The following is a 26259-nucleotide window of genomic DNA, read 5'->3' on the forward strand; positions in this document are numbered from 1 at the left end:
ACATCCGGACCAAAAAACATTTATTATCAACATATTGACATGCTATAACTTCATGTTTAAAGGCTTATTAGAAAGTGTGTGAACCCCATTAATAGATTATCATCATATATAAGTGCAATATTACCAAACAGAACCTCAGTCTGCAGCCAAAAAGTTTTCTCTTATTAAAGAAAAAGTTCACCTTAAAATTCAGTCATTACTACCATGCCGATGGAAAGCTAAGTGAAGTTTTGTCGTTGTGTTTTTGACTTGTTTTAAAATGTGAAAAAAACAATAAAATAAACAAACAAAAACATAAAATGGCTCCATATGGCTCCTCTTCTTAAACCCAAATTAATCTCAAAAGACATTTATTTAACACCCCTTTTAAAGCTGAATCTTCACTGTACAGGGGCCAGGCTAACTTTTAACAATGGTTGCACCAGTGCACCTAAGGTTTTCATTTAGGTGTACCTAACAATACATTTTAATTTATTATTATTATTTAAACACATGATTGTGAACAGGAATAATGATGCAAAAACATGCTTTTCTTTATTTAAATCACAGCACATGCAACAAGAAAATGCGATAACCTCAGTTCTTTAAAAGATTAGATTAATTTATAACTGAATTTAGGGTGCACCAGTGCGACCAATAACAATGTTTATATGGGCAGATTTTTGGCCGCATGTGTAATCAAAATAGTCACATCCTGGATCCCTGCTGTAGCTACTAACTAAAAGGGTTCACATGCACCCCATCTGAAGTGGGTGCACAAGCTCGACAAGGGTGTAAATAATGTCTTTTCAAAATCAATATGGGATCTTGAGGCTTCTGGAGACTGGGATTACACCGGAAGAGCCGTGAGGAGCCATTTTATGTTTAGTTTCGGGGTTTTGAAAAAAAATATTTTAAAGGTGCACTATGTAGATTTGGGGAAGATATTTTAATTTTAATTTTAAAGATGTTAATAGACTGATTTTGTATGCCTGAACAAACTCTCTTCGTTTTCATGTCCGAATAAACTGAATAAACAAACTGACCTTCAAGGACAACACAGTTTAATTTTGTTTTGCTGTGTTTATATTTGGCGGACCCTGCTGCCTTTCTAGCTTCACTCAGTGTTCTGGGGACCTTATTTTCCTCTGAGAACAGCTTGTTTACTCAGATACGAAAAAAAAAAAATTCTCAATTTGTATTATTACCTCATTAATATTGTAATTTTTAAAATTCTGAGTCTGAATTTCTTCTCCAAAAACTACACAGTGCCCCTTTAAAACAAGCCCCCATCTATTTGGAGAGTGCTGCCACGCTGTTTAAATGTGAAGCTTCAGAAATGTTTTGTGGACTGTGAAACCTCTCATGACTCTCCGTCAGCATGGAGGCGAGTAGATTATAAGAGTGAATTTTCATTTTTAGGTTGAACTGTTCTTTTAATGTCTTGTAACTAAAGCATCAGTAAATTATTTATTATTTATTAAAACTCCTTATCAGACAGTGCTGCACATCTGGACTATCCTTTTTTCCCCCTGCTTTTATTCTGTGATTTTACTCATGTCTTTTCAGCTCTAAGGTTTTTTATTATGCTATGCTTTAGGCTAGAAGGTACATTGGTTAATATTCAGCTCAGTCAATAAAGCTGTTTTGCTGATCAATTGATTGACAGGCAGGTTCGTGTGTGGGCGCGCCCGCTGCTGTTTCCACTGCGGGCTTGTGCTTTTGACCGCGCGCTAGTTTCTGTGGCGGAAGGGGTGGTGAGAGAGAGAGAGAGAGAGAGAGCGAGAGAGAGAGAGAGAGAGAGAGAGAGAGAGAGAGAGAGAGAGAGAGAGAAGAAACACCTTCATGTGCGTCGTCGTATGTGAAAGTAGTTCCGGGCACTTAACCCAAACGGGGGAGAGTCCCGGATGTTGGCTCGGCCGCCGAGAGAAAGGCGAACGGGAGAAGGCGGAGAGAAGCTGAGGAGGGACGCCACGGCACCGCGGGCACAGCACCGGCGAAGCTACGACTACAGAGGCTCTTTGCACAGGACGATAACGTCAAGAGCACAGGACACTCCTGGGGAGCCCCTCGCTAGCTGAAGAAGAGGAGGTGGAAGGAAGGGGAGGGGGCAGTTACTCTGAAACTACCGTCAGGATTACAGAGAGCCACCGTCACAGCAGCTTTCACCCAGAGTAAGTGAGCTACACGGGCATGGAAGTTGAACTAAGGCCCACGAAATGGACGACTTTAACGGGGAAGTGAGCAGCACTGAAGTTCTGGGGATTGAGCCCGGTGAACAGGCCCTGACACACAGCTTTCCGCTCGTTGTGGCGGGGCGTGCGGGGACACCTTTTTTCTCGGGGAGCCAGTCTGTGTTTCCCCTGTGGTCAGTGTTAGTACACCCCGGCCGTGTTGCTGTAACTCTCCAAGTTGACAGCTCTTGCGTTAGCCTGCTAGCACCGCCGTGCAACCGGTGACAACTGACAGGGCAACTTTGACAGCTAGCTAGCCAGTTTTGGTAGCCAGCTAACTTTAGCTGAGCGTTGTCGGTGCTCTCCCCCTGGGCCAGCACTAGGTGTGTGTGCGTGTTTTCCTCGCTTTAGGTGGATATAATGACCTATCTCAGCCCTCCAACAGCTATCGTTAGCTAGCTGTTTGGTATGTGAGACGTTGTGTGTCCAGCATGAAGTGTGTGTGTGTGCGTGCGTGCGTGTGTGTGTGTGTATGAACCCAGTGTCATTTGGCTTTCCTGCGTGCTCTGATGGTATTTGACTCACAGCTGTTGCAGTGTGTTTTCTCGTCTGTCAATCGTCTGTTTCTCAGGCGGCTAATAAATTCCTCTGGAAAAATAATGATCCTTTTATGTAAAACCAGTCGACCTGTATGAGGAGGAGGAGGCTTGACATGTGGGTGGACAATCAACAAGTGCAAAGCATGTTTCAGGTGATTTTTTTTATGCTGCTGGATTTGATCCCAGGACTGTCTCTTGCCTCTGGTGGTGGCATACCCTTGCGGATTGCCCTGAGATGGCACAGACGGGTGTTGCAGTTAAATATTTGGTCGTGTGTGCAAGACATTTCTCAGGGCATGCTTTCCCTTTGCCTTGATGTTTCACCAGTTGGTGTGTGTGATCGCACAGGGCAGACAGTGATTAGTTAATGCCACGACTTTAAACTAAACAGCTGTGGCATTTGCGTGCAGCTGTATACAAAACAGTGCCCTTGCTTTATCCTGACGGCCTCTATTAGTGGATGGATGACTGAACTCCTAATTTGCCCCGCTGTCCAACTTGTGCAAGTTTTATCAATGAAGTCACGTTGTCATTTTAATGATTGAGGTGCAATGAGGTGCAAATTATTAAGTGATCGTCAAATACTCCCGTGCTTGAGTTTATTCTGTCGTAAAACCAGCAGAAAGAGGTTGAATTTATGACTAAAACAAAACATTATAAATTCCCCCCCAACCCCGCTAGACCTTCCACTTCAGCTAACAAAATGCCCATAGCGTTAGTCAGCACCCACAATCAAAGGTCAGACCTGGTTTGCTTCTTAATCACCCATCCTTTAAATAGCAGGCCTACAGCGAGCTGTCTGGATCGGGGCAATCTGTGCATGCAGCTGTAGAGGACACATGGTGTTTAGGTTTTGAGGTTGCTCCATCCAGGTAAGCAGAGCCAGAGTAGTTTAAATTTGTCGTATTGTTTGGGAATTTTACAGTCTCATTCTGTGAAGTCTTCTGCTACTGTACTCTCTGTTCCTCTCTGAGTTATTCATGAAACTGTACCAAAGAGGCTCCAAGTGCAGTTTATGTTAATTGCCATTTTATTGCAGTGTCCCTAGCTTGGTCTAACACTGAAAGACATCTTAATACCTTCACCAGCAGTACTTTGATCCTAAATGCTGTTCATGAAATCCAGCTTTTCACAAAGACTGTTGTCTTTACATTCAATAACTTGCATCAGATGTAACAGCCATATGAAATACAGCTGCAGAATAGTTGGCATAGACAGCGGAAGTGACATTTTGCTGTTGTTTGCTGGCTGGCTGTTAAAGAATAGACGTAGAGTGCAGCCGATGCGTGCTATTTTTTCAGATTGCGTGCAGAAATGTGAATCACGGCACACACATTGTAAAATTTGTTCCTCAGAGCACTCCTATTGCATCCGTCAAATTTTGTTTGTGTATGAGCAATGTGGTTGTTCAGTTTCGTTCATGACTGAAGATGTTCTGCTGGCTCAGACTTAAAGGCTTCTGTTTATGCATGTTTTGTTACTTCTTATCTTACCTTAAATCACAATGAGCAGAATTAGTAATCCCTTCTATTAGAAAACAATCAGCTTTCTGATGAATGAACTGAGTAGGTGTAAAGAATGTATAGAGAAGTTTACACATCTGTTTCTTCACACAGTAACCATTTAAAATGTGAATAGGAGGATGTGATACAGCTTCTCTTTAATGGTGGTTTTAGCCTGCAGCAGTCTTTTAAGAAGTCTATTGCCTAATGGTTTAAAAACATGACACCTTACTTCTCCAAGGTCTTCCTGTGTTCTGCGTGTGTGTGTGTGTACAGCACTGGAAGCACATTCCCCTATCATCTCTGAAGAAAAATGACTTTGTGATCATCTGTTAGAGACAAGGAACAAAGAGTAACTACGTGTAAACAAATATTGACATCTCATCATTGTGTCACAGATAATGTTCAGCTTGGGGGTGATGGTGTATAATTTAATAGATTAAACAGAATAATGACATGATATGGGGCTAATTTGGAGAGATGTCAAGGGTCAGTAAGCCTGAAAGTAGAATGAATTTAGAGCCGGTTTCTGCTTTTTGACTACAAGCTCCTCATTTGGAATTCAGGATGTGGCCTTGTGCCTTGCCCCGTCTCACTGAGAGGCTTTTTAATTTCTCCCCTTGTTGAAGTGATTATTCAAATGGCCATCCGTGAGATGCAGTTATCAGACTCCTGGTGGTAGTTGAGCCTGTGGCAACATGAATGCCCATCACAGCCCCTCCTCCTCACCACCCTGTTTAGTTGGACAGCACCCAACAGGTACCCTCTGTAGCAACCCCTATTAGACGGCCACATCTTACCCCTCAGGCTGAAAACCTATTGTGTTATGCGATTGGCAGATGGCAATTTATTCATGAGGACGGCTGATATATTTTTTTGGCATGGTGTAGTGGTGATGCCGTTGGTCAAAGGCCTCTGTTTAGTATTTTTATGATGACTTATTTTTGGTCCAAATCCAAAGTGGGCTTGTTTCAATTCCTCTCTGTTTTGAGATGTGAAGTTATTTTAGGTTGGAGTTTCTTTCTCTTCCCTCCATCGCCCATCATCTTGTCCTTCACTGCGTTTTTCACCTTGGATTTTACAAAAAAAAAGAAAAAAAAAAGACAGGAACTTCCTTTTCTTCTCAGCAGCTGTTGACTCTGCGTGGAGGCTCGGTTGTCCTCTAATGCAGCCAGAGCCAAATGACTGGCCAGATTTGTTGGAAATTTCTCCCCGTACTCTGCTTATATCCAGAGTGAAGTTTTGCTCTCATGGAAGCCGTGTTGGTGAGAAGGGACTGGCTCAGTCTTCATTAGCAACGCTGTGCATCACTAGAATGCAGATGAGCTATGAAGCCATTCATCTGCTGGAAATGCCTCCCTGATTCCAATTTGAATCTTGTTTGCAGTCACATTGTGTGAGCCCACTTCTCCATGTTAAAGAAGTCTCTTTATGTGAGAGATCAGAGGGGGATAATTGCACTTAAGTGAACCTCATTTAGTGCTGGCCAGAGCAATTACTGTAACTGCAGTTCTAGGCGTTTTTTGGGGCCTGGAGCAGCTGTCATTGAGTCTCTGTAGCTGAGATATCAAATGGTGAATAGAATGACATTGGCATGGCATCATGGGAATGGCAGATCCTTGGATGGATTTTAATTAGTTTCTGCAGGTTTTTGCACAGCTCCTTTTTTTTTCACCCGAAGAAAGGCGTAATTAAAAATGACAATTAGAAATGCATTATTTTAGTAATGATTGAAAATAAATTATTCTCAAGGTGCTGTAAGGTGAAAAAAGGCAGCACTCTTTCTTCAGGCAAAACCCCCTGAGCTTGAGGGAGATGTTTTATCATTAATGTTATTCAGGAGCCAAATTTTGAGTTTTGCTCAGCTGGGTGCTTTAATCTATTTTTGCTGTAAATTAATGAATTTTTAAAGAGCCCCTCGCTGGATACGGGTGGATGTGGGAATGCAGCACTGGTTCAGTTTTCAAACGAGTCTCTACTCCACCGTCACCACCCCTCCACCACCCCTTCACCACCCACCCCTCCTCACGGGATGGAGAGAGCGAATTTACTGAAGCACTACACTTTCATTTTTTATTCATCCAGCAATACACTGCCTAGTTCTCCTCATCCCACCTCCTCCCAGTCTATTGAGTTGATTCTGTCAGCAAACTAGTCCTATATGCTTCGATTCACGTCCTGAGTTGGGGTTGCGTGTGGACATGAATCAGTGAGGGAGGTATGTGATGTTTAATTCAACTGGTTCGTTGCCTAATGTTATCGGCACATGTGCTCGGATATATGTTTTATCTGAAAGTGTTTAGCCATTTATGTCCTCAGTCTGACTAATCAGGGCCCTACTCTCTACAGGGGAAGTACTGTAACTACCCACACCAGAGCTTGCTGGGTAAGTTTAGAAAGTGTAGGAGAAGAGGGAGGAGTGGGGGTTGGTGGGGGATTGGCGGCTCCTGCAGCTCATGGTGGTTTCTGTGACTCATTCCAGCTTTGTGGTGGCAAAAAGACTAATAAATTTCATGGCAAGTGTCTATTATGACTGTTTGGTTTGATCTTATATTTGCATGAAGTTCAAGTCTAGGAACTGGAAAACGTACATTAACAAAATCCTACCAATCCCCTCTATTAAAGGGAAGTTAATGTGCTGCTTAATGACATGTAAGACTAAAGTTTTCAGAGTAAATGCAATGTACATATCTGTGTCTTTTGAGATTTTACAGTGAATAACCAAGTCCTAATGAATAAGACTGTCTTGACTTTTCTGTGCCTTGAAGGATTTAATAATTCATCATATTGTGTGCTTTGTCCTTGAGTTTTGATAGGCCCTCAGTATCAGTGTATTTCTCTTAAGCTTTTTTGTTCCTCACTCAGTAGAAGCAATTGATATGCTTATATGATTCACACTCTGAGGAGACTTTCGAGCTGTGTGCAGGGAGAGAAGCTCGCTAAGCTGACACAGCTTAAGTAATAAGAACCGGGCTTTCAACGTACTATTTGGTATCTGTTTTAATCATTACAGTGGCTCCTGTGGCAGATACAAAATACACTTCCAGGTATAAATGGCAGAATACCCAGAGACAGTATTTATGTAGAAGATGAGGGGTGTTCTGTCAGTTTTGACTGGGGAAAATTTGAAGCTAAAACGGGAGCACCAACAGCGGGCAGCTCTGTCTGCAGATTAGCAGCCACGGAGCTGTTATTTATGACAGATAACAGCTCCTGTACTAAAATCTCATTGAGAAATGACAATTTGATGACATTCTAGTCCCAAATGTTACCTTCAGCTTCCTTCTGTGGCCTGCATGCGTTTTACTGTAATTTAAAAGTGATACCATGACGATGACAAGTGTAGAGTCTGGAATAAACCAGAACTGAATGAATATGATAATCTCACTGCTCTGTGAGGCAGTGGTTGGTGCATGTTTATGAGGTAAACACTGGATGTTGTACAGTTCACCAGAACGTTAGATGTACTGACTCTTGATTCAAAGAGATGTGGGGGTAACGGGCTGTCTTGTCGGCTACAAATTTACAGCAACGGAGTGGCACCAAAGTGAAGGAAAGTTGGTTTGATTTGGCCCACCAGATGTTTCTAGTGAAGAAAAAATATATAAATTAATTTTTCAAAATCAAAATATATCTCACTGCTTGTGACATTTTTTATATTTTATGAGGTAAAACTACTTTAAATATTTAGGATCCCTAATTATGAATTATTTTTCATAATCTGAGCATGGATGCAGTAAATTTGGCCTCTTAACACTAAACAATGCAATAATTATTGCTTTTTGGCTACCCCTGTCTTATAAAGTATTTAAATCACCTGTTGAAGATGGTCAGGGATGTTGGTGGCATTTTCTCTTTTGTAAAATGTGTTTGCTTGTGTACTGCAGAAGTATTAGTATCCGTAAAGGAGGTGTGCAATGCGAGTTGCAAAAATGTCTGCTAAGGATGCACCGATAGATCAGCCAAACGTCGGTATCAGCCGATATTTGCCTTGTTGACTTCTATTGGGAAGTAAGATGAAAATCATTGATAGCAGTGGGTGATCTTTATCTGTTATTTCACATTAATTGTGCGCTGGTGAATTCATGAGCTCGCTGGCTGGCTTGTGAAATCCCTGCTGTCAGTGTGTAAAGCTGTGTAAGTACTGAAACATTCTTGTCATTGAGTAGGTAGTTGTATTGCAGGTTAGAAAGGCTTTTGAAGGAGTTACTTTTCAAAAACTCTTTTTCATTGAAAGGTTATATTAAAGGTTATTTCATAAATTGGTACCATTGAATATGTGCTCAAAAACATGGTAATGAAGGATTGAATGACCTTAGAACAGTTCCGTTTTTTTTAATAAAATGAAGATTTTGATTTTTCATGGCACAAAAGGGGAAATAAGTTGCAGCAAAAACAAAATTAACAACAACAAAGAAAAATTATTTATTTTCATTATTGATTAATCAGCTGATTACTTTCATGATTAATCATTAAGTCTATAAAATGTCAAAAAATCTGGAAAATGCTCATCACAGTTTCCCAGAGCCCAAAGTGATGTCTTCAAATGGCTTTTTTGTCCCCAACCACCAGTCTAAAACCCAAAGACTCTTCATTTATTATGATAAAGGATAAAGAAAAACAGGAAACCTAACATTTACTAATTTTTGCTTGAAAAATGACTGGAATAGGTCTCAACTTTCTGTCAACTGACTATTAATCAGCTAATTGTTGCTGCTCTAGAATCAGTATCGGCTGTTGCCAAATTTGTTATCTCAAACATCAGCCCAGAATTTCACAATCGGTGCATCCCTAATGGCAGGCAACATATGCTTATTGGCTTATAGGTGTGTACTGTGTGCAGCATTGAAGTAACACTGAAGAATCCTTCACATGTCTGAGTGTCAGTCTACAGACTCAGAGAGGAAAGTCAGAGAGGGTCAGGTTTAATTAAGCACCCAGTCCTAAGCCTGCTTAGTGAGGTTAAATAGTGGAGTCTTTAGGATGTGGTTGACTGACACATCGCTCAAGTTCATCCTCTGCTGACTGGTGGGAGACTCGTGTGTGTCAGTTGACCAGACCTAGAGGCCGTGCGCAGCTTCTTCATTTGCGTTGTGATTTCAGACATTGTTAATGTGGGCTGCTCCAGAAATAGCTTCATGTAGAAGTTGGAGACTGTGTGTGATGCGGTGTGTGTGAAGCTCATGATCTGTAGGGGCGAGTGCCAGGTTGTGCAGATGTGGTGTTAGTTGGGAAGGAGTTGTGGTGGACTTGTTAGACCTGATGATTTAACACTTCTGTCTTATGGCTCATAGTCCTCTGCGTGCTCAGCAGAATCGCATGTCAAAACCTCTCTGTTGTCATCATTTGTCGCTTTTTTTCAGTGTGAAACCTGATGGATTAGCCTTAGATGTAGTACTTGGAGTCTCCATCTGTGATTCAGAAAACCCCTAACAGAAGCCAAGGATTCTCTCTGTGGAGTTGGAGGAAATGTTGATCTGTGTGGACCAGGGAACCCACACAACTGATGACTCGCTCTTGCCCCATTATTCCCACCCCATCCCTCTTTCTTCCTCTCACACGTAGTCAGCCTCTTGATTGCCGTTTTCTACTTCTTTTTCTTTATCTCTCTCTGCGCCATACTCTCCTGTGCTCTTCACTTAGCAAACAACACGTCTGTAGAGAATTCAGAAGAATGCATCTTGTTACTCAGATGAGTCATACTTCCTCTGGCCTGCATGCCTCTCCCTCAGGGTGGATGAATGAGAGGGCGGTGAGGTTAGCTGGAGGAGGGGCTCAATGGCTAAGGGGACGTGGTCTGTGCCAGTTGCTCAATGGAATGAAGAAAGTATCGGTGTGTTGGTCACAGGGCATGAGACGTGCATATCAGCGCCAGCTCAAACTGCGGTTGTCCCTAGGTGGCTGTGTGAGTGACGGCTTTGACCAGGCTGAGTCACTGCCTTCAAAAAGTAACTGTTTGGGAATCTCAGGCCCAGCTCTGACCCCACAAGTCAGCCACTCTGCCAAGGTGCCGTGGCCCTGGGAGGAAAGCCTGGGGCCTCGGCTCTGGAGAGGAACGAGACTGCACCTGCAATGTGAGAAATCTGTCTCTGGCTTACTGAAGGAAATTTATATGGTGGGATGAAAAGACTGTAGAGGAGTTTGCATGCAGTTACTAGGCTGAAATGTTCCTCCGGAGGCCCGACTACAATATAACTGCGGTTGTGTAAATTTATGATACAGTTAAGTGTGTAACACTCCAGTTTTCTGGTTTTAATTCCCTAAACTTCTACAGCCAATTTTGCTTATTATCACATTGTACCACAAAATGCACAAAGTATTAAATAAACTTGATTATCTTTATAATACAGATGAAATTGTATCAGTGCTATTAAGGCCCTGTCAGCTCTCTCTCTCTCTCTCTCTCTCTCTCTCCCCCATACCTGCTCTGCTTGGTCCCCTGCCAAAATCTATGACTCACAGGAGACTGAGTGACCTACTTTTTAAGTCTTCTAGGAGTGCCAGAAGATCTTTTTTATTTGCAAGACAATACAGTGGGTAAATATAAGTCAATTAAAATGCACTTAATGCACCCATTTTTGGATTTAAGGACCTAAAGGCTGTGTCAGCACGGCTGCCACCTCAGAGGATTCCCTTCATTATCACAAGGAAAGAAGATACATAGTAAACAGTTGAGCTTTGATATCTCATTAGAAGCAAACTGAGTTTAAGGCCACAATGGCTCTCATCAAGCCAATTTAAAAATATAACTCATTTAAGTGCTTCCATAATCCTGCAATATCTGTGTGCTTTTATACTCCACATTCCCAGTTTATCCAGGTTGTCAGAGATTATGGTTTCTGCGTGTAGACAAAGCATTTATCTGCGTGAATCAGTGAAAGTCGCCTGAAGGCCTAGTCAGTTTGTTTTGGTAATGATAGAGTTTTGGCTGTACTGTCGAGGTAAAGTTTGAACAGTTGCTCTTTAATATTGTACGGATTAGGACGGGAGATAAAAAAGTTTCGGTACAGAAGCAGTCTCACAAATGCGTGGTTTACAGTATGCCTACCTCTGAAAAGAAAACAAGGCTGGGATCAAAAGCCATATGATCACTCAGATGGTTTGATGGCTTTAGTCGGTTTTTGATTGGAAAAAGATGCCGCTTTGCAGCGGATGGAATTTCCACTTTAATCGCTAATTGCCGTTTTTTGGTCGTGTTGTCTCTCATTGAAGCAGAAACAAGCTGTGCAGTTGAATGTGGTGTCTTGGCTGCTCTTTTCCCTTCTACAAGACTTGGCTGCTTTGATATGTCAGTTTTGTTTTAGTCTGCCGCCTTCGTCTTGACACGATTGGCCCCGCTCGCCTCGACCTCCTGGAAACCCCCCGGCATGCCCGCCCCAGGGTGTGTGTTCAGTCATTTATTCGGCTTCCTCTAAAAGACTGCCATGCCTTCACTTCCCTTCTAGTTTCCCTCCTCTTATTAAGATGCAGAAAGCAGCGTTTGGTCTGAAAGACTTGATGCTTGGGGGGGGGGGTTCTGGTGTCTACAGTGGGGGGTTAGGGAGGGACTGTGTGAGCATGGGGACTTTAATGACTTAATGTGCACTGTACAGCGTGGCCACACTCCAGCTTAGTTGTGCAGACAACTCACAGTGCTCTGCTTTCTGCCTTTTTGTGTGAGTCCAGTCAAAGAAATTCAAAATGATGCTCTGACAAAAGTGACTATAATTGGAGAGGAACAAATTATTAAGTCTTTGCTTAATGCTGATTGCTGCTCGGGTTTATGCCTGATAATCCCTATTTAGCCGTCCGAAATGACTGCCTTTTTGAAACCTCTTTTTTTATCTTGTCTTTTCTCCAATGAATTTTGTCATGTTTTTGCTTCTTTTTAAGAGGTCCCAGTGGTGAACCACTTTGACCACCACTCAGGCATTTTGATTTTCCTTTTTGTTGTTATCAAACATTTTGCTTTCACTGAAATCCTCCTGGTACCTTTTGTAAAGACCAAGCATGAAATTTCCCAGTTCAGTGGCACGCCTATATACAGTACTATATGCTCTGTCTAGTACAAATGCATGTCCTTGTATATACTAATTGGTTGGTTGCAAGAATATTGCTACTGAACCAAGAAGCACAGCTACAGACCAACACTGGTCATACTTATGTCTTTCTGTTACTGGGTCCTGCACAAAATCTGGTCACACCCAAAAATACACTACGGCACTACACACATTATTTGACACAGAACCACAAACATGTTTTTCAGTCACAAGGCATGCAAAGCTGGAACGAGTTGCAAAAGTCACATTTTTAGTTGCATTTTAAGTAGAGCTCAAACACAGTGCTTGATAATGAACATGAAGTGATATAGTGTCCCATTGTATTCACAAGCAAACAATTTAAATATGTCCTATAGAGCTGTAAAGATCACTCAATTTTGATTATCAATTAATCGTTTGTCTTTTCTAAGCAAAAATCGGAATTGCTGCTTTTCTTTGTCATTTATGATAGTAAATGAAGAGCTTTTGGGTTTTGTACTGCTGGTTAGACATAAGAAGCAGATTTTACATTTTCTGTACTAACCAACTGATCAATTAATCTTGAGAATAATCAGCAGAATAATAATCTATAATGAAAATAATCATCAGCTGCAGCCTTGATGACAGCTGGCATAATATAGGTACAAATGGCTGTGACTACTTCAGTACCTCTTGACTAGAATCATCTCTGTCACCAGCTTAATATCTGAATTTGGGTGCAATTTTATTTCAGGCTTTGGAGACATATTTGGAGATGGTACTATAGTCCTAATGTCAGTTGATTTTTATTGTGCTTCACTATATGGAGCTTGAGCCTCTAGCTTTGGTCGTATGATCTTCGATGATTATTGTAAAATATAGAACATACTGTCCGGTTTTAGACAAAGTTTCTTGTCCTGTGCATCACTACAGAAACTGCTAGCTAAAACCAATGCAGTCTAATATAGCAATCCTGCAAAACATTCCTATGTTAATTTTTTGTTGAAACTGTTCTGGAGTTGTGTTGATTCAACTTTGGAATTTACTCTGGTAATTTTTGAAGGATGTAGTCAGTGGTGCTGTTGAACTGAACTGCATTATACAGAGAGCTGTATATAGGAAATGATTTCGTGGCACTCAGCCTGTTGTCATATAATCTTAAAGTACAGATTCAAATTATGATATTCTCAACTTTACTAAATATATTGAGTTATAGGAAACACTGTAGCGACAAACAACTTAGTTAATTAATCATAACACTGTAAGGTATGTAATAGGGTGCAATAATAAACACATCTTAAACGCCAAAATTAACCTCAATAAAAATTTAAGGATTTATTAGTTTTATAGAACTAGCGATATTTGAACTATAATCCTATGTCTCATACAGTAAGTTATTTTGAGGCATTTATTTTAAATGGTCTTAATGGTTATGGCTATGGCTAGGTAGATATGTGTAGCTTAATAAGAAAATTCAACTTTCAACAGATCAGAAAGATCTAGAGAAGAGTAGGCATAACACCTAAAGTTCAGTTTGAGTTTGAGGGAATCACATGTTTGGTTGTAGTCTGTTGCTGTGGTGTAACTAGGGTTCTTATGACGTCAACACCGCCCCAACCATCACCGTCACCACCTTCGTAGTGACAGCGCAAGCACTGCAAAAAAAAAACTTTCAGGCAGGGAATTTATGTCTGCACAACAGCTTGCGGTTTCACAGCAACTCACCCTACAAGTTTGTTCATTTGTGTTTAGATTTATTTGTGATACTGTGTGTTTCCAAAAAGACCTGTGTTACCCTGTGTTGATATGTCTGCTAGACAGTTCTTTGTCAGAAGATTGTCTTAAAAATAATTAGAGATAAGTAGAAAATGTTTAAGGAGCCAGCAACCCCTTGCTTTGTGCTGGGGCCTTAAATCAACCCGGCTGTGCCTTATTTTGCAATAATTACTCGTTCCTTATTTATTTGAATATGCTCAAATACAGTAGTAGTAATGTATTTGAATGTATCGATTCTCATTCTAGTAATGCCCAATCATGCAGTTTTTCGAGAATATGGATCTGAAAGTGTTGAATTTAAACTAATGTCCAAGTTCTCATTTTTTATTTCTTTATTTTTATGTCTGCTTAGTAAGCCATCACACACTTATGAGTCATAGTGGACTGAGCAGGATCTTCCTTGCCGATATGATGCAATAAATGCATTTCAAACTGCAGAATTAGACTATTCATTGCAGCAAAATGCGTTTTGTTTTTTATATAAAAAAGATATGGCCAGGATATAAATAAGTCAAACTTTAAAAAAGAAAAATTCAACCTTTATACTCCATAGTTTGCATGTCATCGAGGCTTTGAGTTGTTTAACCAAAGTGAGGTCAGTGGTCAGTGTGGAACAATATGGGTCAGGTCAGGAGTATGTACGGTATGGGTCTCTCCGCACTTCTCTTTCATGGTGACTCACGACGCGTGTAGCAACACTTTCACAAAGGGAGTCATCCTGAACAAAAGCACCTAATTTAAAAGGGACCAAAAACGAAACACGCACATTTTCCCCTTTTTGTGGTTTTGCTCAGTCAAGTGTGACATTTAGCCATTGCTGACATAGAAACTGCCACGTTATTTGTGCTCATGGTTAATTTTGCAGTTGTGACAGAGCATGTGGTAGTACCAGAATGTGTTCATTTTCACACTTGCATGTTTGAAGAAAACCAATCTACCAACTTGTACTAAAAATGAAGATGATGATTTTAAACGCCTCCTCTTCTCACTCCAACTGATCATAAAAAAGGGAAATGGCCAGTCGGTTATTCTTTCAGAAATGTTTTTACATGCTGGTACCTTGCTGTAGTTAATAAAAGTTGGATGAATTGACTGTGGCTCTCAGGATGATGACCCCATCTTTGCTCCGACTAGAGCCCTTCACAAGAAATAGGGACCTTTTATCATGGTCTCATCTCATCGTCCATGCTCCTTTTTAGATCTGAGGTGATTATGGACAGAATTTATATCAGAATATTTATTAAGTATTCAAAATCACAATATGAAGAAGGTGTGCAACTGCAAGTTACTTTCATGATCTATTAGTCTGCTGATTATTATCACACTTAACAGATTAATTGTTTAGTCCAAAGCCCAAGGTGACATCTTCCAATTGCTTCTTTTGCTCAAACAACAGTCCAAAACCCTAAAATTCTTTATTTACAATCATAAATGACCAAGAAAATCAGCAAAGCCTTACTTTTTAAGAAGCTAGAAGAAGCAAACGTTTGAAAGATTGGAACTAAACTAATTAATCGATTATCAAAATACTTAGCAATTATTTGTTTTTGGATGGACTAATCGGTTAATCACCTAATTGATGCAGCTCTACTATGAAGTTAAACAAATGTTTATCCTATTGGATTGAATTATTTTTAATTGTTTTACTAACACCTTGTCATTTATGGTTAGAAATAGATAATCTGTCAGTTATTTTTTGGTAAATAGGTAGTTTAGTCTATAAAAATGTGAGAAAATAGTAAACCATGCCCACATCATTTTCCCTGAGACCAGAGTAATGTCCTCAAGTTGCGTATTTTGTCTGACAAACCCTTGTTTGAAAAGCTGGAACCAACCAAATAAAACAGCTGGTGGACTAGTCATTACATTATCTTAGAACAAAAGAAGTGCGTACACTGGGACAGATGAAGTTACTAAAGTGATTTCATAATGGGTAGAATTTTGTCTGGATTTTTGAATGATCCCCAGACAAAGCTGTCTCACAAATTTGACTGCAGTAAAATCAGGTTGGTGAAGACCGTGACTTGCACATAAAGAAAGATGGTCATCAGTGGTAGGTGTATGATCTCTCAGTGGGAACAGAGTCTGACGACACAGTAACATAACAGCTCAGCGGGCTTGATTGTAAATGCACAGGGAAGGGAGCAATGTGCTGGAAGGTAGACTTCTGTTTTTCAATTTATTTCCTGCATATAGATATATTTAAACCGAATACTGTGCAGTGTAAATTCTTTCTGGCGGAGTATCTTTGTGTTGTTTGCGTATGTATATATGTGTGTGTGTGTGTGTGTGTGGTTGTGTGTGTGTGTGTGTGTGTGGTTGTGTGTGTGTGTGTGTGTGTGTGTGTGTGTGTGTGTGTGTGTGTATGGCCTGTTTAAGAAGCCTGCATTTGTTTGCTGGCTGTGTCTGGGGCCCAAGGTGGAGCTCTTTCTGTCAGATGAGTGAAGCTCTGCAGAGGCAGCCACTGGGAGTTCTGTTTCATCTCCTCTCATACTGCTCTGGAGCAGACATGCAAATCCACTGTAATGAGCGCAGCCTGTGTGGTGGTGGTGGTGGTGGTGGTGGTAGTGGGGAGGGGGACGACGACGAGGGGGATGAACTCAGGAATTTAAAGTGGAGAAAGGGAAGGTGGAGGAAAAAGGTGAGACGCCGACAGCCGAGCCAGATAGCGGAGCACAAGAATTTAAGGGGTTTAGGAGAGGGTTTTGTCAGGAGCGTTGGAAGTGACAGGAAGTCTTCCCTCTCAAATCAAACATTCATTAGCCCGCCGCGGCTGCTTTCTTCCCTTCGCTGTTGAGACATCGTGGTAAAGATGCAAATGGTGCCACATTAATTAGCCTTATCTTTTACACCAGCAAGACGTGGTGTGAAGAAGGGGAAAAAACACAGTGCATCATCATCATCACTGTTAGCAAATGTAATGAGGCATTTGTACGGATTCTGCTGAAAGTGAAGCATCCTCAAATGCTTGTTGTTGATGTAATTCTGAGGTTTGTGAATGTGTGGAGGTTTACAGTTTACTACAAAGAGGTAACATGTTAAGTTATCACAGCAACAAAACATTTGAGTGACAGTATCCTCAGATCCTTTTTTGACCTTTATAAACTGAATACTAGTTCTCATAATTAATGGAGGTGGGTAAATACAGTGCTATATTTCACCTGCCATCCACTCTGCAGTCTGTGAAGTCTGTCGTGGACCCCATTAGTCTGCGCGGGGCTGTCCAATAGCTGTGCCGATGTGATTTTATTCGCTCATAAAGAATTAAATCCCCACTCAATGTTGGGATGGTTTGGCTTCTGTCTACATCCAATAATGTAAAGCACTCAAGACTTTTGATGAGCTCTGCAGATCGATGGGGGGTTAACAACCTCTTCGCATAAGTTGAGACCTACAATATGTCATGGGGCCTTTAACTATTCAGGGAGTATTGTAATAGGGCTTTTTTTCACCCAAATAGACACAGAAACTGTAAGCTCCAAGGTCTAAAAGTAAGAATCCTTTAGTACATTATACACCACATTTCAAGAACCATGAAGATTAGGCAAATTAGACTGATAATGGATTAAAAAGCTTCGTCTGGGACAACAACGTGTTTTTCCTTGTAATGTGCTGTTGTATGACATATGTTTGAAACTAGATGTGCAGAGGGGGAAAGAAACAGAAACCAAAATAAGAGGATCTACTCTGTGTTTTTGGGGTTATTTTTCTCATTTGATTACACAGAAACAATTGACAAGTAAAGTTAATTTTTAGTTTCTCTGACTTGCTGTCCTTTGCTTATTTTCCTGTTTCTCATCTACCTTTTTTAACCAGTCAGCTACACCATTGTTCATCAGTAACATTAAAAGCAATTTTAGGTTTTTATATCTTATATTGATGCCAGTGCTGTCTTTGCTATCTGAATGAATGCTGTACACAGTTGTAGTAGCCTGAGGCCTGTGTTTGACTGGAAAAACATCTTGAACTGTAAACTCTATGCAGATTTTGGACCAGTAGAAAGTAGTACTTGGGGGACTGTGTCACTGTGGCTGAAAAGGCCTGTGGGTAAATATCCGGGTGCATTATTGCATGCGACACAGAGCTGCAAAAATTTGTTAATTGTTTGATTTCTGCTTTTCTTTGTGATATGATGGTAAACTGAATGTATTTGAGTTGTGGGCTGTTAGGCTAGACAGATCAGGCATTTGAAGATGTAAGAAATGATATTGGGCTTTTGCAGCCCTAATTTGACACGTGCAGATAAAGTAGTATCTGACAGACTGGACAATAAACCGATCAGTGTTGCTCATGTACTTTTTTGTGTGTGTATTTGTGTAACTGACTTAATCAATGTTAAGTTGCGAGCGAGCGGTTGACCCATCATGGCCAATATTATGCTAGAGAGCAGAATAAAATGTCATCTGCCCACACAGCGCCCTCACCTTCCTCCTCTGAAATTAGAGTTCCCCATTGGAAACACCGCAGCCAATTTCACAATAGTAGTACAGAATTTCCTTCTGCTCTCTCCTCCCATCTGACATCACTCTCTGACTGCTGCCTGACTGCTTCTTCACACTGGAGGGAAGTACTGATATTCAAGGACCACCATAGTGTTTTGTATGTTGTACTTCACTGCGTTTGATTTGAACGGTCTTGGTGGGATAGGCAACCTTTTTGAAGCTACTGAAAGACACATTATCTTTATCCATGTTTGATCATGGACGCATTGATTGAATTTATTTAAGCGTCTTGCCGCACTGTGACCCATTCCTTATCCCTTATAAGACACCTTTACAAAACATCAGTAATGTTTACAATTCACCACTTCACCTTATACAAAGATTTGCAACTGCAAAATAAGTGTTAATATCTTTTAGAGCTGCTACATTAAGTGATTATTGATTAACAGAAAAATTAATCAGTAACTGTTTTGATATTCGATTAATCATTTAAGTCACTTTTTATGCAAAAATGTCAAACGTTTTTGCATGGTTTGTCAAACATATACGAATTCTGATGAAACTGCCTTTGTCCTTGTGAAAATATAGAGAGGTATTTTTCGCTGTTTTATGGACCAAATGATTAATTGATTAGTGTGTCAAGAAAATAGCCAGCAGATGAATCAATAATGAAAATAACCATTAGTAACAGCCCTAAAATTTATAGTTTCTATCACAAATGTGTTGCTCTTATTTTTCACGAAGCTGTTGTGCTATAGCAATGGTATCTCCTTTGAATAAAAAAATTAACCAATATATCTGTGATCGGCCAATAGTTGCTGATAATATTGGCCAATCGATATATCAGTATCAGCATATTAAGTGTCTGATATGTGCCAATATGAGAACAATTTTATCATCGATTAAAAAAGATGCTTGGAGTAATTTATAATTCCAACATTTCCAGTAAAGTTTAGTGTTTCAGTGCACTGTGGTTATTTTTAGACAATAATGTTTATTGTTAAACTATAAAATGTGCATGTGTTAAATAACCACATTTGAGGGAACATTGCAGAAAAATGTGTGTATATCGAAAGGTATGTCGGTATCGGAATTTTTTTAATCCCTACTATCAGTATCGGTGCAACCCCAAAGATCTTAGGTCGGATTCAAATCAAATTCACTCTTTCTTCAGCATCCTTAACAATTTTTCTATTTATGAATGAAGATAAAAAACATTTTTGGAAACCTAAACAAAATCATGACAAATTTCCGAGAGGGTGTGTATTTCAAGGCCAACTATTGTTTTTATGGCCAAACGTCAAACTCAGATTAGTAATATTTACTCAGTCTTGGCTCGGATAGTAGATTTGTGCCCAAATAATCCTAGTAACAGGTCAATCTTTGGCCTACCATCTCCAGGTGGCAAGAGGCTGAGTGCCACTATTTTTAACATTAAAGCTTGTCTGTCAGTTAAGAAGTTGAAGCCAAAAACTTTTGACTCTGAGCCTAACTCACGTGTCTGCTGTTTATTACGGTAAATCCTCAGGTTTGTGATGACCTATTGTTGCTCTTGTAAGGGCCGTTACCACACAGTGATGACTCCATTTTTTTGCCAGGAGGTATTTTGACTGCAGAGCTTAAACCAACAATGACTGCTGCTACCACCTTCCCTCTTCATCCACACCCAGATAAATAGCAACATTGTCTCCAGGAAACCAAATTAATTGAAATGATCTGGAACGGAGCGGGGTGTAGACAACAGGTATAGACACCGACAGCTGTCCATTCCACGTGAAAACAGATTCCTGGTCTGGTGTACAGTGCGGTAGACAACCTCAGTTTCATGTTTTACTAGGCTGCTCCGTCCATAATCAGCAGTAGACGAAAACCAAGCGTCATCCAAATTTCCATGGAAGTCGTCTGGAGGATGCCCAAGAAATGTATTATCTTTATAAAACACACACAATTCACGGTGACGTAAGACAGAGGTGCTTAAATTCCACAGCTGATTGGAGTGCTATCATACTGTATTCTGAAACCATGCTCACGTGGTAAGCAATGACTGCACGTATCTTCAGGTATGTGATGTATTTTGATTGGTAGATAATCGATCACTATATTCATCTTGGCTTTGTGTTTTTATGTACTGATGGACTGCTGATGTGTGCAACCTGCACATTATGTGAGATTGATTGAGTCTGGAGGTCAAAAATCTGACACTAAGAGCAAAGCAAAAGATGGAGCACAAAGAAAATACAAAATTATTGACCAGTTACTTGTAATCCCTCTAATATGCTCTGTGCTGCCGTGTTGTTGTGCAACTTCCAATTCAGGCTGCATTATCGCTCAGGGGAAAGGTGCATAGATTTATGGCAGGTGGCTGCCCCTCAGCCAAATGCTTTGAAAATCTTGATCATAGCTTGATGCCATTTCCTATGAAGCTTCTGCGTTCAGCGACTTGTATAAATAGTACATTTGTCACGTTCATGTTCACTCATGTAGTGTTTATGTGTACATGTTAAAAAGCCATGTCTCAGTGAGAGTGGGAGAGCATATACACGCTGCATGTTATCAGTGGGCTGTGTTATTATCTGCAGGTACAGTATGACTCCAGCAGCATTTTAAAGAGCCTGTACGGAGGCGCAGTAAACCAGTGAAATGGGACATGAGGAGTCAAAGAGCAGCGCTTCAACAGCTTAATGATGTAGAGGCATCCAGCTCTGTCAGGCAGTAAACTCTTTAATATGCTGTTAATTATTTCTGAGAGATTGAATATTGATTAAAAAGCAAAATGGTTTTAATTATAACTCCAGCTCCAGTGCCATCCTAAATGAAGACGATTTTAGGCTTTACGTGAGAGGAACATCTAACAAATCCACCAAACCTCAAGCTATTTCAACTCTGTTTGAATTTTGTTTTTTACTTTGTACTTTCTTGGTTTGAAAGGGAGTGCTCTGTCTCAGTGTAACCCGTGTTGCAGCTCCTTCTCTCAGCTTCAGAGCTGCCAATGCTGATCCACTGTCTAAATTTGAAATTCATGACCTGATTCCTGCTCTGTGTAGCACTCTCAGAACATGCATTGGCCACCCAGGTAATTCCTTTAAATCACGCTTGGGTAATTCTAGCATGGTTTCTTTTTGAACACGTCAGTGTTGCACTTAAAATGAGCCTCATACACGGTTATTTCTGACAGGGATGACATGAACACATTTAACCATGTCACATTATGTCTGAGTTGAATAAGAGGACAAACATCTCTTCTTTCTTTGCTGAAAATGTAGTATTTTAACTTCAAGAGTACCCTCTCATAGGCAGACCTATCTCGACAGACCTGGAGAGAGGCCTGGCTGCATCCATTATTATTCTGTTATGGGAGAAAAAAACGCTCCTGCTTGTTTGTGTTCCTTTGAACGAATCACAGCAATCTTGGGCAGCGCAAAGCGACAGTGTCCTTGAAAAATTGTGTTGGGGAGAGCTTGTTTTAGTGAAACATTTGTACGTGGGGAGGCGAGCCCTTGCATTAAAATGGCTAAATCCCAGCAAAAGAATAGTTAACAATTGCTAGCTTGTTTACGTTTGTACCATTAGCAACCTTAGAGTGAGGATAACTCACCATTTTCAGCGTGTCAGATGCATGCTTAGAGGATGTTGTTTCCCATAGAGACAGGGATTTTTAAAGCAGAAGGGGAGGTATGCCATCTGAAATAGCTGGCCAATGACAGCCGCAGTCTACATCAACTAAGTCAGACTACTCTTAAGAGTTACAGTATGCTGTATATATGTAGACAACAAAATATGAGTTATTTACACCTACCGATCTTTTGTAATTCTCAACACATTGCTAACATTAGAATATATTAAGTTACGGTTCAGGTTAGGCTGTAACTAATGATTTCTTCTATTAATGATTAATCTCCTAATTATTTCCTCAATTAATCAATTCATTGTGTGATATCCACAATGCCATATGATGGTGAAAGAAGCCAAATTCATTATTAGATTACATGTTTTGTACTACTGATCTGTCTAACACCCAGAAATTCAGTTTAGTATCACAAAGATAAAGATAGCAGCATAAAAACGCAGCATGTCCTCGCAATTTAAAAAGCTGGAACCAGAGAATATTTTGTGTTTTTACTAGAACAAGGCCTTAAACGATGAATTGATTATCAAAATAGTTGCCAGTTAATCTTCTGTTGATAACTAAATTCTGACTAAATACCTACTGAAGAGATAAACTCTACTCCCACGTGGACTTTTGCTTTTCTATGGCCGATGGATAGTTTTTCGCTCACCTTACCTCACTGCCGCCTCAGAGGCTGGCTCAATATTAAACATCAACGATGAACTGGATCCAATGAAGGCAGATGAGGATAGACTCTCAAGATTGCCACCAAAACGCTTGGCCTGCCAGTGCCTTAAGTGGTCTATTTGTGATTCAGCAGCAGGATCTTGCTGGCTGCCAGGCTGGCGTGGAGTCAACCTCCCAGAGGGAGTATTTTAATGTGGGCCCCCAGGCCGTGGGACCAGGGTAATTGGGTTCGCATGGTCGGTGTCAGGGCACCCCTGCCACCTCCAAAACAAAGGCCACCTCCCAGGCAAGCTGTTGGGGACAGAGAGACAAACCCCGCCTGATCATTGCTCTGATTCACTGGAAAGGCTTATTCAATTACCAGAATGTTGTATGTGGGTTTTTTTGTATTGACCTGCAGATTGCACAATGAGCTGAGGGCATTGTGCTACTGTGTGCTCCCTTCATCTGCCTCAGTTTCTTTCTATGCCTTTATCTAAATATACATTCAGCCCACCAAACCCACATTAACATGAAAAGTGGTAGTCTTTTCAGAGCATCTCTCCAATATCTCTAATATGTAACACTGCTGCATCTATTCACATTTCTCTTCTGGTTTGGCTGTGTCTGCTTTCAGAGGTCACAAACCCTGTTGCTTGCTTTGTGGCCTCTCCAGACAGCCTGAAGCTGTCAGTTGATCCACAGCCAACTCCCAGATCTTCCACTACTCTGATCCTCTGTCCCTATGCCCGCCTGTATTTCTGTACGTCTGCAGCAGCTGGATGCTTTTTCTCTTTACCACTCACTTAGAAGACCTCTCTTTGTCTGACACTGTCTAATAAGACAAAGGTGTCTCTCTTGCCTTTTTAAGGTTCAGTGGGTTTAAAGGAACTCAGGGTTTAGCTTTGCTTTGTTGACAACTCTCTCTCCTCAGCGTTTAACTGCCCCACAGCCACAGTTGTGCTCCAGATTGATTGGCAGAATAATTATGGACTTGATTTGTTCAACCACAGGCGAAGTGGGATTGAGGGAGTTGGGGAGCAGAAAGAGCATGTATACCATTTTTCTTTTTTAAGAGCACAGCAGAGAGGTCTGCTTGCCTGCATCTTAAAAACCAACTTTAACACAACGTAGCCCACTAATAACACTGACACATAGATTGCACTGTAAAGCACAGATGTACTTGCACATTCTGTTCGCAGCGATGAGGCCTCGGTTGGTGCCCGGCTCGGCTGTAGGCTGCAATAAGCTGAACAATGTGCTCAGCCGCGTGAGCGCTGAAGCGATAATTGACACATCCTAAAAATGCAAGTAAGGACTGGGTTATTAATGCTTTCTTCCTGGGGGTGGTTTCAGCTGAACCATTAAGCCTTTAATTGAGAAGGAAGACTGACATTAAAAGCTGTTGCCTTGGCATTGCCGTTACCTACTTTTTGTTTTTTAATGAAGCCTAGGCTTATGGAGGTTCGCTGCATGATTACAGAGCTCACGTGCAATCACAATACTCAGACTCACTGCTATTTTAGTTTGAGATATCTCAAAAATAACTCGCAACTAAGTATTTTTGCCTCCAGGGCTGGAAAAAGTGAGGAGTCTCCCTTTTGACTGAAGGGCAGGTGAGCAGAGTTCCCACCCCTCCCTGTTGATCTCCCTTACAATCACTAGGAAAACAAGGGCTTCTCCCATGCTGGATATAAAGCTGTTGATATGGAAGGTATGACCCGGGTTTCGGTCGAGAGTAAAGATGCCAAAGGCTTGTTACCAGGTTACATCACTGTTGTTGTTGTGAGTGCATGTGCCAAATCTTCAGGCATAACAGAGGGAGCACGCTTAGCGATTCCCCTCCCATTTGCCAAGTTACCATCACACTACAGGAAGATTCTTGTCATAATAAGCTTTCTCTCTTTCTGTCTTTACCTCCTCACACACTGCAAAGTCTGGGCAGCATTTAACAATCACTGGTGTAAATATTTATTGTGCTCTGTTTGAATCCTTGTGACATTGTTTTTAATTCAAGCATTCCTCATATCTTCAATTCTGAGGTAGCTTCTATGGCAGTACAGCCATCATAATGGTTGTGTCTATGTAGCTGAGCAGGCACATGCTGTTGGAGTGTTACCCGTGATGGATGCATGACTGCAGTAAAAGGGGATTAATCGCGGAAATTGCAGATAAGTGCAGGAGAGCACTGGTCTGGTACCTATCAACAGTCTTGTGTCTGCAAGTGGGAGTGAGAATGTGAGCTGAATTGCCTACTCTTTTCTCAGAGAGGAAATGATGACAGTAATGCAGAGGCAATTGAAGGGAAGTTGTTCTAGGTAGGCAGCTAGGTCTTCTAGGTAAAAAAATAAAATAGGCTGCGGTGGAGTGTGTGTATATAATGATACCAAAGAATTATTTTTTTTACAACTATGTGTCATTTAATAGACACTTGAGATGAAACCCCAAACTGAAAATGGCAAATCACAACTCACACAGGAAACTAGGGTAAAAATTACAAATTATTTCATCAAATGTTCCGTATAGGTGATATAAAACATCTGTACATGGTCCAACTCAAGTAAATAAATCATGATATAACCCATGGTTTTTATCCCAATAAAACCATGGGTTCAACCCACATGACTTGACCATTGTTAACAGAGACAAGGTTTTGGGTGAATACTTAGTAGCTGCTGTTCATACACAAGGTTAAGTCTGCAAAATTATGTAATGTTGCTGTAGGGCTGGACAATATATCGATCTTATATTCTTATCATGATATGAAACTATGCATCTTCAGTTGGATTTTGGGTATCGTGACATCTCGTAATTCTTGTCTTTTCCTGGTTTTAAAGGCTGCATTACAGTAAAGTGACGTAAATTTCTGAACTTATCAGAATGTTCTACTTGTTCTAATATTTGCCTTTACACACTTAGTCATTATATCCACGTGACTGATAAATATTTATCAAAAATCTCTATAATTGATATTTTGTGAAAGTACCAGTTGTCATCTCTACAATGTTGTCGCAATATTGATATTGAGGTATTCCTTCAAAAATATTGTGATATTTGATATTGTTGCCTTTGAGGAGATTTCAAAATATCAAGTTCTATATTGTCTGCCGCAATACAGCCTGAAAATATTGTGATATTATTTTAAGTCCATATGTTGATACAGTGTCATTGTTGTGTTTTTACACAGATTAAAAATGATGGCCACTGCATTCATTAGGGTTTTACTTTTGCAGGCAGCAGAAATGGCTAGAATGCAACTCCGAAACTTTCTTGTCTTATTTCAGTTTGTGCATGGGTTAAATATACACAATGTACAATCAGTAGGCTATAGAATGGCCAAAAGGCAGATTTTTTAGCTTTGGAGAGAGCCAGGCTAGCCGTTTCCATCTGCCTGCAGTCTTCATGCTAAGATAGGCTAATTGCCTCCTGGTTTTAGCTCTGAACTTAATACACAGACATTCAAATGGTATTAATATTCTTATCACACTCTTGAAAGAAAGCAAATAACCATAACAAC

General features: G+C 40.6%; 1 protein-coding gene across 1 annotated transcript in view; it reads left to right on the plus strand.

Moving 5' to 3' along the window:
- Window positions 1–1856: 1856 nt before the first annotated feature.
- The window catches only part of foxj3 (forkhead box J3), an 80335-nt gene continuing 55932 nt past the window's right edge, over window positions 1857–26259 (plus strand). The window contains exon 1 of the mRNA XM_073468800.1: window positions 1857–2153. The gene's annotated coding sequence lies outside the window, so the exon portion shown is untranslated. The remainder of the gene's footprint in view (window positions 2154–26259) is intronic.

Source organism: Pagrus major, chromosome 6, assembly GCF_040436345.1.
Source record: "Pagrus major chromosome 6, Pma_NU_1.0".
Taxonomy (NCBI): domain Eukaryota; kingdom Metazoa; phylum Chordata; class Actinopteri; order Spariformes; family Sparidae; genus Pagrus; species Pagrus major.